Source organism: Somniosus microcephalus, unplaced genomic scaffold, assembly GCF_052327205.1.
Source record: "Somniosus microcephalus isolate GS21.2 unplaced genomic scaffold, FLI_Smic_1.0 unresolved_chr6, whole genome shotgun sequence".
Lineage (NCBI taxonomy): Eukaryota > Metazoa > Chordata > Chondrichthyes > Squaliformes > Somniosidae > Somniosus > Somniosus microcephalus.
In genome coordinates, this window is record NW_028225184.1 from 51,470,006 (window position 1) to 51,486,314 (window position 16,309).

The following is a 16,309-nucleotide window of genomic DNA, read 5'->3' on the forward strand; positions in this document are numbered from 1 at the left end:
TCTCCTTATCGGAGCAAGGATATACATGCCTTAGGAGTGGTGCAACGAAGGTTCAATAGATTCATTCCTGAGATCAGGAGGAATAACTTCATTCAGAGGGTTATGAATCATTGGACTTCTCTACCCCAGAGGGCTGTGGATGCTGATTCGTTGAGCATATTCAAGGCTGAGACAGATTGATTTTTGCACTCTAGGTGAGCCAAGGAATATATATCTTCTCAGATACCTCGATCTCAATTTTTTTCTGATTACCTTCCTGTGAAACACCTTGGACCGTTTAAGGAAAGGATATAAATGCAATTTGTTTTTATTGGACTTTCAAACCTCATGGGACCTTGTAGTAAATAAACAAACACCACTACTGTGTAATTAGACTTCTGCGAAATTGTAATGCCTTTATTCAGATATTGAACACATGACATTGCTGTACGCTCAAATGCATATGCTATTATAAAGCTATTAAATCATCTTCCATGCCATTAACAGTTATAATTATTTCCTGCAACAAAGCATCACCCGGGCAGAGCGCAGAGAGGAAACTCTGGCAGGGCAGAGGGGAATCGCACAGTTTTAACATAATAAACCCCGTTTTTATCAGTGAAAGGAAAGTCAATCCCATTCCTCAAGGTGCGCGCGATACTCTGCGCCAGATTTAACATTCGGCGCTCTGCTATGGTGAAACTTAGCACCCAGGCAGTAAAAGCAAAAACATATTTTACAGCAAATTATTTAGAGCAGAATTGCCTTCCTGGAGGAAACTCCAGCAGTAGCGGAGAGGGCAAAGATGTTCATGAAGTTTCCTGATCTATTCTAATTTCCCCAAAGTGAGGTCCGTTCTGTAATGTGCAAGCTTAGTAAGAAGTTTTACTTTACTAAAACACCGCTTCTACCCTACTGCTGCAAGGTGGTGCCGAGAGTATTGGCGAAATTGATAGCCCCCAATCCGGTGGTTAATCGATTATTGAAATTCATGGACTGGGGGCCAAGTTTGCATTTTGTGCCCGGCTACACAGAAACAGCGATTCAGTCACAATTATCTCAAGGAACATGGCAAAAAGGATGGAATTTAAACTTGAGTTGTACAAATCCTTGGTCAGACCCGGTCTGGAATACTGCGGTCATTTCTGGGCATCGCTCTTCAGGAAGGATCTATTGGCCTTGGAAGGGGTGCAGCGCAGATTCACCAGAATGTTACCGGGGCTTAGAGAGTTACATTCTGAGGATAGGTTGCATTGACTTGGATTGTTTTCCCTTGAGTACAGGAGATTATTGTGTTAATTAATCAAGGTTCTTAAAATGTTTACACTATCTGATAGGTTGGCTATAGGTAATCTATTTCTTCTGGTAATGAAATCTATAACAAGGTAATTATAAAATTAGAGGTAGGCCGCTCAGAAGCAAATTCAGGAAGCACATCTTCACGCGAAGTTTTGTAGAAATTTAGAAGTTTACCCGCAGAAAGGCTCTGTGCTGGGGGACAATAGGAGATTTCGAGAGAGGGATTGAAAAGTTTTGTTAGGTCAGCATATCAAATGATTGGCACAAACCGGGTAAACCGAGTTGACGTTCAGACCAACCATGATCTCATTCCATAGAGAAGGCTCGAGGGGCTGAATGGCCGGCTCCTGGTTACCATGTTCTAAAATGTTTGTTTAAATTACGCACAAAGTAAACTAAATACCTGGAGTGGGGTCAGACATTTCTCACAGATTACATTTCTATAGATGGCTTCTTGCAAACACAAAGTCTCGCTGAATAATATTTTAATGGGTGAAATGCTGATGACCATGGCATTGTCCGGTACTGTTGAGATGGATGTGCCTGGTCTTCTAGAGTTTCACTGCTGCATAGAGGACGGAGTCCTCACCGAGGTTTTGGACGGTGTCTCGCTGACTCTGAAAGGAATGGTGCAAATGGTCAGAAAAGCAATCGAACAACTACACTCTGGTAACAGTTCAGCGAAATTCTATCAGCTGATGCTCCAAGGCAGAAGCCGAAAAATGTCAAAAGCAGCGTTGTTGGAGTGAGCAGTATTAAACGGGGAATATTGCACTGCTCTAAAGGGTATTAACTGTCTGCTAACGGTTACATTTGCAGATGAAGTTTTCACCTCAGGTAATGCTGTTTGTTTAAAACAAGAAGGGACACTCGAGCAGCAGCAGGGCAACAGGACATGATGGAAACAGAGAGCGGGAGGAATTTTCTACTTGATCAGAGGTGCTGAAGGGACGATAAGGGTTCGGCCACCGATCACTTTGACATCGATGGAAAGGGACATCAGTAAGGTGTAAAATGGGCGGCTGAATCCAGATCACTGTTTTAGGCCCACTCTAAGCCAAAAGTTCCAGCGCCTATCTCTGACAGCATCGGAAAATGAAGGGACAACTTAACTTTCCAGGTGGGATACTAGGATGTTGTGTGTAAGATGTGGAAACCGCATGTTGGTTCAGTGGGTGAAATAGAAAATGGTCTTGTTTATGTCAAAATGCTCTGCATATTCCAGACATTAACCAATTGTTAAACTGTAAATGCTGTACACTGCCTAGATTCGCTTGTACAGGAGTGTGTTTGCAGCTGCATTCGTGGTAATTGAACTCTGTAATTTCCCTTCAGTTCCTATAGCGGGCCCAAATCTACACCTCACCCCTCAAATATTATTGTTCTATTGCAAATACATTTGTTCAATCCGCTTAGAAAAATAGAGATCCGTTCATTATTCTGCATTGGACATCATTCTGTCGCCGTTTAAAGACATATTGAAGTGTGATCAAAAACATTTTTGTCCTCATGTATATTAATTACTGGACAAGGCAATTGTGATATTTCAAAAGAAGAAGAACTCTGAAGGCAACAAATATTTGGACACATCGTTCCAGGAGATGGAATGAGCGAGATAAAAGTCCACATCAATGGAAAAATAAAATCCCAGTGCATTTTTAACTTACAGCGTTTACTCTCGGCAATGTTTGCAGGTTAAGAACAGCATCTAAACAAAACAAAACACAATAACAAATGGATTGATGTTTAAATACTTAGAGCATTTCCCTCTTTTATTAAAGAGTTTTATTCCTATGGAGGGTTTGTTTATCATCATATGGATGGGACACCATCTCCACACTCAATAGTGGGAACTAGCTGGCCATTGACAACTACCAATGGGTATTTGACTATCCACTAGGAAGTGAATGCATCTCCTATGCTGAGCTTCCCTTCTCAATTCCTCGGTTTCTCCAGGAAGTGGATGGGTTGGCTGAGGTTTCTCTCGACATGGGCAGTAGATTTTCACTGTATGACTTGATGTTTCTCGGATTATCGCTGATGCAGCGATAGCTTGCCTAATCTAGAGTTGTCCTGTGATCTGAATGAGTGCTAAACTCTCGATTGTTGAATATTAATGCATTTTTATCCATGATAATAACTTTAGCTATTTGAATAAGGAAACACTTGATTCCGAAATATTTACATCATACAGGCATGTTGCTACCTCTCTACAAAATCTTACTTGTTGTTGTAAAAATGTTGTCATCATTTTTGTTCAATCTTTTCTCATTATAATAACCTATGTGATCCTTTATTCTGGAAACTTTATATGTAAATGTCTCACACTGTTATTACACCATCTAACCACGGGTGGCACTACAACGCATTAAAAGTTACTGGAGAAGAAGTTCGGTGCTCCTCCTAACCCAATGTGTTAGCTTCACATCTTTGAAAGGGTTTTGCTATTTATCATTAAATAACAATAAAACGTGAAGTATTGTACAAAAGGGAAAGACGGCCAACATTGGAATTTAATTACATCTGTGTACCCCGGTCCAGTAATTCACTACCCTACAAGAGCAAAAATTGGAAGGAGCGCACGTCAACCCATGCAGCCCACCAACCCACCCCTTCAACCACCGTCTGCCCCACCTTTGACAGAGCGTGTAGTCACCTGAGAACTAATTTTTAGTGTGGAAGCAAGTCATCCTCGGTTCCGACTGACACCCTAAGAAGATGACCCTGCAATGCTGCACTTGAAGACTCTACTTAGCCCGGACTCCACATGCCTATTGCACTGCGAATTCGATGAGCAATACCATACAAATCTTTTGTGCTCTTTATAAATCGCACTTCCGATTGTAATTAGTTGCTTCACATTGCTCATGATAAATTCCTCTGCTTGATTCACTTGTAGAATCAAAATCTGCGACAGAAATTTGGCATACTGTAATTACATCTATCCACCAGTGGTGGCGTGGTGCAGCTTCTCAGCATGTTTGCAAAAACCTGTGATGCTATTACCGACTCCACTTGCTTCAGCAATTGCCATCTATTACACTACTGTACTGCAAATATATAAATATTTAAAAAAATGCATGATCAGATTTCCTATTAGAAACAAATTAGCACAGTGGGTCGGAATAAAAAAGGGGTTTGTTTTACATCTATGTGCCGGGTCGAGCGACCTCTTTCCGACTATCCTCTCTGCATCTGTTGACTACAGTCCCTCATCACTCCCTGTCTGAAAAATCACTTTCATTGAATGATGAAAATATATATTCAGAGTTTATTTTGATTCTTGGTCAGATTCACTAAATGCTTCAGAATGATTGACAGTATATGTGATTCAAAGTTGGTTTGCTAATACAATAAAATGTCTACAAACGGTTACTAGAAATGTAACAATAATATTGTGTTCATTCCTTTTCGTTAACTGCAAGAAAAGCTAAATGCAAAGGAGAATTTTGGATGTACGAATACAAAACTGAACTTACATGTTAGGGTCTCACTGCTTTGGTCACCAGGAGGCGCTGTGTTCCTTAAAACAACATATATCGTCAATTAATCATTTTATTTTCGATGGCACAGATCATTAAATTCTTGATACAGGTATTGATTGGATTTCAGACATGGATCCCATGTTATATGTAGAAGTATCTCTCTGCCCACGTCCTGGAACATGTGTTTATCCAACTGTTCCCAGGCCAGGTTATTCCTTGTTACCCTGGAACTAATGATTAGTTTGACGTCTAGGGTGATTAATGAGGACCTATCTCCTGCTCTCACCATGTGGAGCGGCACCATTACATAGTTTGTGAATATTTCCTCCCGTTGGACAATCTTTTTGGCGAGCAGAATTTCCATTGGGCTAAAAATAAGAATTTGATGAAATCATCACAAACCGATTCGCGATATCGATTCAGTGAGCACAAAGAGGGATTTCATCTCTCATTGAGCTGTCGTTAATATGGGATCCCCAGATGAGAAAGGCTATAGTTTAATGAGATAATGAACAAAAACACATTTAAAGGGATGTAGTGCAGATGCAAACAAAATTACTGAAGTAAGTGAAAACTGCCTGGATTAGTGTTTGAATATGGTTGAGTTTGTGTGATTGTGTGTGTGTTTGAGTGTGTGTGATTGTGTGTGTGTTTCAGTGTGTGTGTGTTTTATTATGATTGTGTGTTTGAGTGTGTGTATGTGTGTTTTAATATTTGTGTGTTTGAGTTGGAGTGTATGCTTTATTATGAGCGTGTATCTGTGTCTTTCACTGAACGTATGAGAAAATATATGTGTTCTTGTGTGTGAATGTGTGTGATTATGTATACCAGTCTGTGTATATATATATGTATTTGTGAGTGTATGTATGTATATACGTCTAATTGCGTGTTGGAGTGTGTGCGTGAGTGTGAGTGGGGGAGTTTCTTTCTAATATGAAAAGGAAGTGAAGTATACAGGGTACAATTATTCCTGAACATCTGCATCTGAGTTTTATCTTGGCCAGGTGTGGTTGTAATTGTCAATTCAACAGTCAATGATCTCACCTAATTTCTCTGCTGCTTCTCCACTTCCCTGAGAAGAAAATGTAAGTGTTAGAAATCTGAGCCAAATAATGGTTTACAAAATAGAAATAAGAGTAGAGTCAATGAGCTGAAAAGGTCTTTTGGACACAGAAACCTGTGCCCCAGCACCATAACTGTCCCGACACAACCACCCAATGTTTTATGAAGGAACCCGAAGGGGGTACTTTTAAATAAACCCACCGGTGGGAAACGGTCGAATTCAGGCAGGATTTCCATTGTACACAGTGCCCATCTCCTGCTCCGCTAAACTATAATTTCATTCCATGCTGTGTTGCACATTTTCCTCCTCCATACTCATGTACTACCCTAGCCACCTCCACAACATCACCTCTCAGCCGTCTCCTTCCAGACTAAGAATACCGAGTTTTTCGATTCATTCGTTACAATGTGACACTGTGGGTTGGAATTCCACTTGACTGATAAAGGAAAATGGACGGTATCGCTCACTCAGCATGTTCTACACCCCACAGGACATTCAGTTCCATACATGAGGAATACCATAGGTGGCAAATGCGATATCATCCATCTTGCACGGTCAAGTCAGACACATTTGTGCTCCAGCAATGCAGTTGCTCAAAATTAGCAGTAGCGTTGAGCCGCCCATTCTACGTTAAAATCTATATTCTATTGAAATCAATGATACTAAATATCGGATGGAGCAAATAACAGGCGGCTATTTAAAATACTCCCGTTATGTGCTTCCACCAAAGACGCATTTCTACCCAGGACCCTTTCTGCTTCGACCCTCGCTATTTCGCCTGTCAGTCTACGATTTCCAAATATTTACAGTCCGAGCTTATGGGTGAAGTGGGAGATGGTTGGAGGAGGTTGTCAGTACTGTGTTCATGGAGAGGCGGCAGTAAGCATGGTCTGCGTGTCTGTAATGAACGGATAATGCATGTTGATTAACCCACCTTTCTTCCAGAAGCACACACCCAACAGAACAAAGATGAGAATCAGACCCACAGCAGAGCCAACACCAGCCTCCAGCGCAAAGGATTTATCTAAGTGAGGTAAAGGGACACAGCGTAACCAAGTTAAACAATAGTTTCTACAAAAAATAGATAATCTGCAGCTGAACAGAAGCCACCGATAGGCAGTGGATCCGAAGTGAATTCCAAAGCAGAAAAAATACATAAGAAATTAAAAGGTTGATATAATATCATAGAATTGCACAGAAAAGAATGAGTCCATTTGGCCCATCGTGCCTGTGAAAGAGCTATACAAATAGTATCACACCTCTGCTCATTCCCCACAGCCCTGCATTTTGTTATCACTTTCAAGTATATATCCGATTCCCTTTGGAATGTTACTATTTAATCTGCTTCCACCTCACTTTCAGGCAGTGCATTCCAGATTACAACAACTCGCTTGTTTATTTAATAATTTTATCTCCCCTCTGTGTTTTGCCAGTGATCTTTAATCTGTGCCCTGTGGTTATCGACCCTACTGCCAGTAGAATCAGTTTCTCCTTATCTGCTCTATCGTAAACCCTCATAATTTTGAACCATTCTATTACATCTCCCCTTAACATTCTCTGCTCTAAGGAGAACGACCTCAGATTCCCTTGTCTCTTCACATAAAATGGCATAGCATTTCCAACACTCGCGATACTTAATGTTAGCGGTTCCTTGGATTTTCACTGTTTCGAAAACGTGCCTCAGATGTTCAAAGTCGTTCTCTCCTCCTCTGTTTTTTATAATAAATGACCCGCATTAAATCAGTGCTGCAATATCAGCGAATCAGTAATAAAGTCGGCGGGGGTTTGGCATGCAGTTGACGTCACAATGCATTGGGAGAACATGACGCAGCACGAAGCTGATTCTCATTGTTCGATTGATTAGTTGCCTCGTTCATTCTTTGATTCTTTCATTGGATATTAACCGTGTTCTGGGACAAAGCGACTGTTCCCAGCTGGCGGCAAAAATATAACAGATTGCACGTAAATTAGTCAGTTTCATTCTGTAAGTTTCATTCTGGTCATTGGGTCAAAACTGCGCATGCGAGGAGAGAATGAGTTGAGCTAATTTTTTAGGCGCAGACCTTTGTCACAACATCCTGCTCTCTCCACAGACGCCGACTGAACTGTTGTATATTTCAAACAGCAGATTGTTTGTTTTGCTTATTGCTTACCAGGTTAAAATGACCTTTTGTTAAAGTCTGTAACGTGAATATTTTTTTTTCTCAACTTCCCTAGGGTTAATCTTGCACTATTATAGAATCGATGAGGAACTACAGGAGAAAGCGAGTGAATCAAACTTTTAATCGGAGTTGGAGAAGTAAAACCATCCAATGGTTAGCGCTTTAGTTCTGCCATCAGTCACGCAGTAAGTAGCAAACACTTAATGGAATAAGAGTCAAAGGGTATTCGAGCACTGGCATAAAAGTGGGCAATGTCACATCGCCCACCTGTTCAGTCCTGTATGACGGGGTGTAAAGTGGGCAGCCTATGAGTCAACATCCAATAAGAATTTTAACATATTGATGTCATTTACATGCCAGTTTTAATCCTTAAACAGAACAACTGATGCACACTAACTATGATGCAAGCACCCCTTGTGCTGGGGTCCGATAAATACAGTGACTCTGTGAATCTCACTCACCTCCTACAGTTATATGTACAGGGTCACTCAGAGCCGATGTTAGCCGCCTTCCGCTCACATCCGCTTTGTACAGGCAGGTGTAACTTCCTCCATCGGAATGACCTATATTCCTGATGGTGAAGGTGAGAGAATTACACCCTGCAGCAGCATGCTGGACATCCGAGTGATTCGTTTCTCCATGTCTGTATAAGTAAAATGTGATGCCAGGAAGCTCCCATGGACTTGTACAGTTAAAGGTGACTTCTCCACCCTTCACAAGAACATTGGAATCCATTGATATATTTGGTTTGGGTAGACCTGTAATTCGAAAGGAACAAGTAGTGACCATCGATTCAAAATGCAATATAGACTTATTCTTGAGAACCAAAATATGATTGAGCTGGCCTTGTGTACACAGGGGATAACTGAAACGTTTGGAGAAGACAAGACAGTCGAAAATATAGTGAGCAGTGAGGATGATATCAACACACATCAAGGGGACCTGATTCTGCTATTCCTATTTACACTTCCTCTAGGCCCAGCTTTTGTTTCTTTACTGGTCCCATACCATCTCCTTTTGCATTGTACAATCAGACCTACTGTAATTTAATCTTTCCTGCATTCCAACCTAACACAGACCTTCCCATTTGATCTTTCCTCCATTCCCCCATTTCACTGCCTCTGCATTTGCTTAAAATGTTTTATAACTCTAGGTTTTCCAGTTCTGAGGAAAGATCATCGATGTGAAACGTTAACACTGTTTCTCTCTCTACAGAGGCTGCCTGGCCTGCTGAGTATTTACAGCATGTTCTGTTTTTATTTCAGGATTACATAGAGAGACTGGTGAAATTGAGAGAAACATGGCAGATGAAATCTAATGCAGATAAGTGTGAAGTGACACAATTTCGTAGAAAGAATTAAGAGGGAATGTTTAAACGAAATTGTACAATTTCAAACGTGGTGCAGGAACAGAGGGACCTGGGGTGCACATGCACAAGTCTTTGAATGTGGCGGGATAGGCTGAGGTTACATTTAAAGAAAAGCTGTATCAAACAGAGGCTTAGACTACAAAGTCAAAGAAGATATACTAAAGCTGTAGGAATCACTGGTTAGACGCCATGTAGGAATACTGTGTCCCAGAATAGGGCACTACACTTTAGGAAGGATGTCAATGCCTTACAGATGGTGTAGAGGAGATTTACCAGAATGGTTCCAGGGAAGAGGGATTTCAGTTATATTGAGAGACTGGAGAAGCTGTGATTGACTCGTCAGAGCAGAGAAGGTTGAGTAGAGATTTAATAGAGGTGATCAAAATCATGAAGCGTTTAGATAGATTAAATAAGGAGAACGTTTTTCCAGTGACAGCAAGGTAGGTAACCAGGGGACGCAGGTCTGATTGTACAAATCAAACTTCCTCTCCACCTTCTCTGCTCTAAGGAGAACTACCCCAGCTTCTCTACTCTATCCACGTAACTGAGGTCCGTCCTCCCTGGAATCGTCCTCGTAAATCTTCTCTGCCCTTCTCTAAGGCCTTCCAACCCTTCCTAGAGTGCGGTGCCCAGAATTAGACCCAATGCTCCAGTTGAGCCGAACAAGTGTTTTATAAATGTTTATTATGACATCCTTGCTTTTGTACTTTATGCTGCTATTTAAGAAGTTCAGGATCCCGTATGCTTGTATAAGCGTTTTGTCAACCTGCCCTGCCACCTTCAACAATGTGTGCACAAATACCTCCAGGTTTCTCTGGTTACACATACACTTTAGCGTTGTAGCTTTTAGTTTTTATTGTCTCTCCTCGTTCTTCGTACCAAATATATCATGTCACACTCTTCCACGTTGATATATTTCGTATTGTTACTGCATCTGTGGTAAATGAATGTAAAGAACAACAGAAATGGATTTCTGCATGTTCTTGTGCCATGAAAGGCTGGTAACTCAATAACGATTGTGACGTGTTTAATTGAAATGTTCGTATCGGCAATTGAGATTCGACAAAAAGGGAACTGATGGTTTCAAAAAGAAAATAAATCAGTTGGGGATCTTGTTCCAAAATCTGGGCTTATCGCTGAAATTACCATCTTTGATACCAGGAGAAGATATTTTCCTTTGAAATTCACATTTATGCTAACTTAGTCGAGCCATAACCTGAATAAAAAGAGTGAACAACTCCCATAAACTGTGTGGATTTACATTTCACATCAGGCAGTGCAGAGTTGCTCGGCTGTAGGATGTGGGCTTCGCTGGCAAGGCTGGCATTTAGTGCCCGAACCCAGTAGCCCTTGAGAAGATGATGGTCAGTCTTCTTCTTTAACCCATTTATGCTCCCACAATGCTGTTCGGTATGGACTTCCAAGATTTTGAGCGAGCGACGATGAAGGAACGCCAAATATATTTCCAAGTCAGGATGGTGTGTGACTTGGAGGTGGAACTAGGAGATTATGCTGTTCAGATGCTACGACTGCCATCGTCCTTTTTTATGATGGAAGTCGAGGGATTTCGAGGTGCAGACGAAATCCATTGAGTGATATGAAACCTTAAATGTACTTAAGTTAAAATATTTTGCGTATCAGGATGTTTTTGTAAATCTCATTCCGCTGTTTCGGTTATCTGACTGAGAATCTGTAATCTGACAAGGCCACCCACACTGGCGGTGCCTCGTGAGGTGACCATACATTCAGTGGAGTTAAAACTTTGGCAGGAAGAAGCCATTTGACGTTAAACATTCCACTGTGGTAGTTCCAGACATTTAGTGAGTAAAATTGGAAATCAGGGTCAGATTTTGCGTGATTTTAAGAGATAGCCGGCCGCCCCCTGTCAGAATGTGTTGTCTTCACATCGCTAAATATCCAATCTCTCAGCTCCATCAAACAGCATTCCCTCAGTACTCAGTCACAGGGACAATGGTAAACTAGCACGATATTAGATTCCATTTAAGTCAATGGAGGGTATAATTGGGCGGAGAGTAAAATGGAAGGTCGATCCCTATCCGCCTCTTTTCCACCTGGAGGATGTGGTTAAAGTTACCCTCCAAGTGTCGCCATGGACTGTGAGCTCATGTTTTTCGTCGGGATTGAATGCACAACATTCAGACGCATTGGAGTATAAATTCGTCTTGTACAGTAGCCTAAAGCAGGCGATAGCTCAACATCAGCACGTTTTACACATCGCCGGATTTCCATTTCAATTGCCTGCAATGGAATCAGAAATCTGTCGGGTGTGAATCGGGCGGCTGTTTCGCTTTCGCCTGTTTTACGCTAATTCCCGTGAGGAATGTCACACTATCTCCAGTAATGCCCTTTGCGGTGAGCAGGTGCACAGCGAGTGATTGCAGGGCATGTTACATGAATCCTGTCAAGAGTTGAGGAATCAGATTAAAATCTAGCCCCACTATGTATGAAAGGAGGGAGAGAGGAAACGAGGAACTACAGGCCAGTTAGCCTGACATCAGTAGTAGGGAAATAGTTCGAATCTGTTATTGAGGAAATGGTAATAGGTCACTCAGAAAATACAAATAGCATTGACAGAGTCAACACGGATTTATGAAAGTGAAATCATGTATGACAAATCTGGTGGAGTTTTTTGAAGTTGTAAATGGCAGAATTGATAAGGGGGAATCAGTGGAGGTGGTGTATTTGAATTTTCAGAAGGCATTCGATAAGGTGCCAAACACGAGGTTACTAAACAGAATTAGGGCTCATGGGATTGGGGATAATATATTTGCATGTATTGAAGATTGGTTAACGGACAGAAAACAGAGAGTTGCAATAAAAGATTCATTTTCGGGTTGGCAGGCTGTAACAAGTGGGGTTATGTAAGGATCTTTGCTTGGGCCTCAGCTTTTCACAATCTACATCAATGGTTTGGATTAGGGGACCAATTGTAATATATTCAAGTTTGCTGATGATACAGAGCTGGTGCAACTTAAGGTGTGAGGAGAATGCAAGAAGGCTTCCAGGTGATATAGACAGGCAAAGTGAGTGGGCAGGGACAGGGCAAATGGAACAGAATGTGGAGAAGTGTGAGTCTAGATCCAAGGTCCACAGTCTCAGGTTAAGGTTTCGGCCATTTAGGAATGAGATGAGGAGAAATTTTTACACTGACTGGATGATAAATCTTTGGAATTCAGTACCCCATAGGGCTGTGAAGGCTCAGTCGTTGAGTATATTCAAGACAGAGGTAGATAGATTTTTGAATATTAAGGGAATCAAGGGATATGTGGATAGTGCAGGACAGTGGAGATGCTGTAGAAGATTGCGAATGATCCTACTGAATGGCAGAGCAAGCTTGAAGAGCCAAATGGCCTTTCCTGCTCCTGTGTCTTATATCCTTATGTTCTTAAAACCAATTCTGTTTTATTCCTCTCTCCAAATATTAAACCATTAATTCAGTTACAGTGATAGAAGCATGATTTTATAAACATACCAAGAGTGCTGGAAAAATACTAAAATCCTCTGCTCCCTGTCACTCACCTGCTACAGTGACCATCACAGACTCACTGCGCTGAGTTCTAACCACCTTCTATTGACGAAGGTCCCATATTTGCACTGGTACCGCCCTCCTTGGTCAGTACTGTTAACCGGGATTGTTAAAATATTGTCCTTTCTGACCATTTGATCAGATTGCAGGTATTGATTATCTTTGTATAAGTAGAACGATTTGCCTCGATAATCTCCGGTCACATTGCAGGTAATGGTGATCGCCTCTCCTACTACATACACCCCACTCGGTTGATCAAGTGATATCATTGGTGTAGTTTATCACTCTCTCGTCTCTGAGTCAGATGATTGTGGGTTCGAGCCCCATTCCAAACACTGGAGCTCATAATCTGGGCCGACACGCCCACTGCAGTACTGAGGGAGTGATGCACTGTGGAGATACCAAACCTTGGGTGAAACTTTAACCCGAAGACCTTACCTTCCTCAAAGGTGAATATTCCCTGGCACTTTCTGCAGAGCAGGGAGGTACTTGTGCTCTCTTGTGTCAAGGGAGTAGGAGGTGGTGTTCGTGCTCAGAACGAGTTCAGATAGGGCATATGGGGAGATGGGAGATAATAGGAAATAAAATGCAATTCAAGTTCAGGGCAGGGTGAGCGGGATAAGGGGATGGTTTCTTTTGCAGGGCAAGGGAAGGAGTTGAAGGATCAGAGGCAGCTGAGTGGATGACCTTAGGAATAGAGGAGTGTACTGAGATGAAAATTTCTAGGGGAGGTGATGGTGGGTTTGGGTATTAGAGGAGGGAGAGGTTTAGGAACACAGCCGAGCTCCGAACACACGGGGTGGGGAGAGAAACTGACATGGGAACTGAAAACACTGAGGACAAGGAGTCGCTCAATGAACAGGTCCTGGGATGAAAGGGAGAAAGCATATCTTAGTAAGAGACTCGGATGGGACTGGAGTTTTTAAGGCAACTATGTCTGTGGAGAGACCAGGAGCGTGGATCATGTTGAGGGGGTGAATGTAAGTGTAGGTAACAGATGAGCAAGAGTAGAGTCTGCGTTGAGATTTGGTGATTAGGGCCACAGTGCTACCACAGGTGCTAGAATGCGGAAGCACGTCGGGAGGCTTCAGCGAGGTTCATGATGTTGCCATTGTGAGTCAAGTCTCAGGCAAAGTCAATAGATCAAAGCAATTCAGCAATCACCCACATGGATTGCAACTGCCTTGTTTGTTTGCATTACATTATACGGCAGCACAGAAACAGGTCATTCGACCCATTAATTCCATGTCTGCTGTTATGCTCTACACGACCCTCCTCCCACCCTCTCCTTCTGACCCCATCAACATATCCTTCTCCTCAACTAGCGAGTTCCATATTCTAACTACTCTCTGGATAAAGAGGTTTTTCCTGGATTCCCTATTAGATTCATCAATGACGATCTTATGTTGATGGACCTTAGATCTGGTCTCCCACGGAAGTGGAAAAATGTTCACTACAACTGCCCTATCAAACCCGTTCATAATCCTAAAGAGCTTTTTCACATCACCCCTTCGTCTTTATATACCTAGAGAAAAGTGCCCGAGCCTTTTCAATCTCTTCTGATAGTTACATTATTTCAGGTCTGGTATCATCGTGGAAAATATACATTTCACCTTCTCCAGTGCCTCTATATCCAGTTTATAATATTAAGACCAGAACTGTTGAGAGTGCTCCAATGTGGTCTGCCTTAAGAAATGAATCCCAGGGCGTTCTTTGTTTTGTTATGTTAATTAAATTGTCTCTCAAATTTTAGTGATTTGTGCCCTGTTCCCCCAGATTCCTCTGCTCTTCAACCCCATTTCGGAAATTAGTTTCTACGTAGTAAGTGTTATCCTGATTTCACTTACATATGTTGATCCACGTATATCCTTCCACTTCACACTTTGTACATATTATAATAATAGTGAACAATTAATCCAGATGGAAATTGGTAGCGGTGCTGGTTGACACATTGAACAACCCAAGGGGTTAGTGGTGAATTACTTGACTGGGATGGATAAATAGATTGTGTGATTAGGCTTCAGCAAGAGTGATGTGTGTCGTGATCAGCAACAGAGCAGGAGCGGGAGTGGGCGTTGCTGCTCGTATGAAAAGATTGACAGAAATCTCGATGGACCTTTCATAGAATGCCAGGAGAGGCACAGAATGCCGCTGTGGATTGTTCACCAATAAATCATTCATGCAAATTAAGGAGAGTGGAATGCCAGGGAAGCTGGATAAAAAGGGACTTGAGTTGTTAACAAAATTATACACAGGTTAGATCAAAATAAGTTATCGTAATATTAAGTCGAGCATTTGTCCGGTAAAGCGCATGGAATTGAAGACAAATTAGTGACATTGGTACTGAATTGATTAGCAGTTACGAATCATAGAGCAGCGATAATGTGTCTGTAATCTAACTGGCAAAAAGTGACAAGTGGTGTCCCCAGGATTCTGTAATGCGGCCTCGTGTTTTAACTGCATTGATCTATGAGTTACAGGAACGAATAAAGTTCCAGATATCCAACTCCACTGATGGCACTAAGTTGTATATTCTGGCGATAGCAGCAGACCGTTGTAATGGGACATTGCTACCTTAATGAGTGGGCAAAACTCTGGGCAATTTAGTTCAGTGTCGGGGGCTGTTTGGTCAACCAATTTCGACCTAAGCAAGATATATATTACACCTGGAATACTGTGAGCACTTCAGCAAACCACACCATAATTAGCATACAGGAACATAGGAATCGAACTAGGCCATTCAGTCCCTCGAGCCTGTTTCTGCCATTCAATTCGATCATTGCTGATCGGTATCCTTACTCCTTCTAACTTCTAGCAGATTTCAGTGAACAATTCTGTACTTTCAACATAAAGGAAGCACGGTGGCATAGTGGTTAGCACTGTTGCATCACAATGCCAGGGACCCAGGTTCAAATCCGGCCTTGGGTGACTGCCTGTGTGGAGTTTGCACTTTCTCCCTGTGTTTGTGTGGGTTTTACTCCGGGTGCTCTGGTTTCCTCCCACATTCCAAAGATGTGCGGGTGAGGTTGATTGGCCATGATAAAAAAGTGGCCCTTAGTGTTAGGGGGATTAAATACGCGGGGTTACAGGGATCGAGCTTGTGTGGGATGGCTGTCGCTGTAGGGACCGGGTGCGAGGGTTTGGATGATCAGCCATGATCTCGTTGAATGGCGGAGCAGGGCCGAATGGCCTGCTCCTATCTTCTATGTTTCTATAACAAACAACATAATCCCTCTATAACGTGGAGAGCAGATTTATTTATTAACAGTCTAAATGATGTCTGAAAAATATATTTTGATACTGGAAATTAACATTGAAAATATGGCTGGGAATGTATTTCTGAAGTTCAACAGCATTACCTGTCGGAGATATAAAACATTGTTAGACTTTTTCTGGGTGTCAAAA

General features: G+C 41.9%; 1 pseudogene; it reads right to left on the reverse strand.

Moving 5' to 3' along the window:
• Positions 1 to 366: 366 nt before the first annotated feature.
• Positions 367 to 16,309, reverse strand: part of LOC147087292 (Fc receptor-like protein 5) — a 76,400-nt pseudogene continuing 60,457 nt past the window's right edge.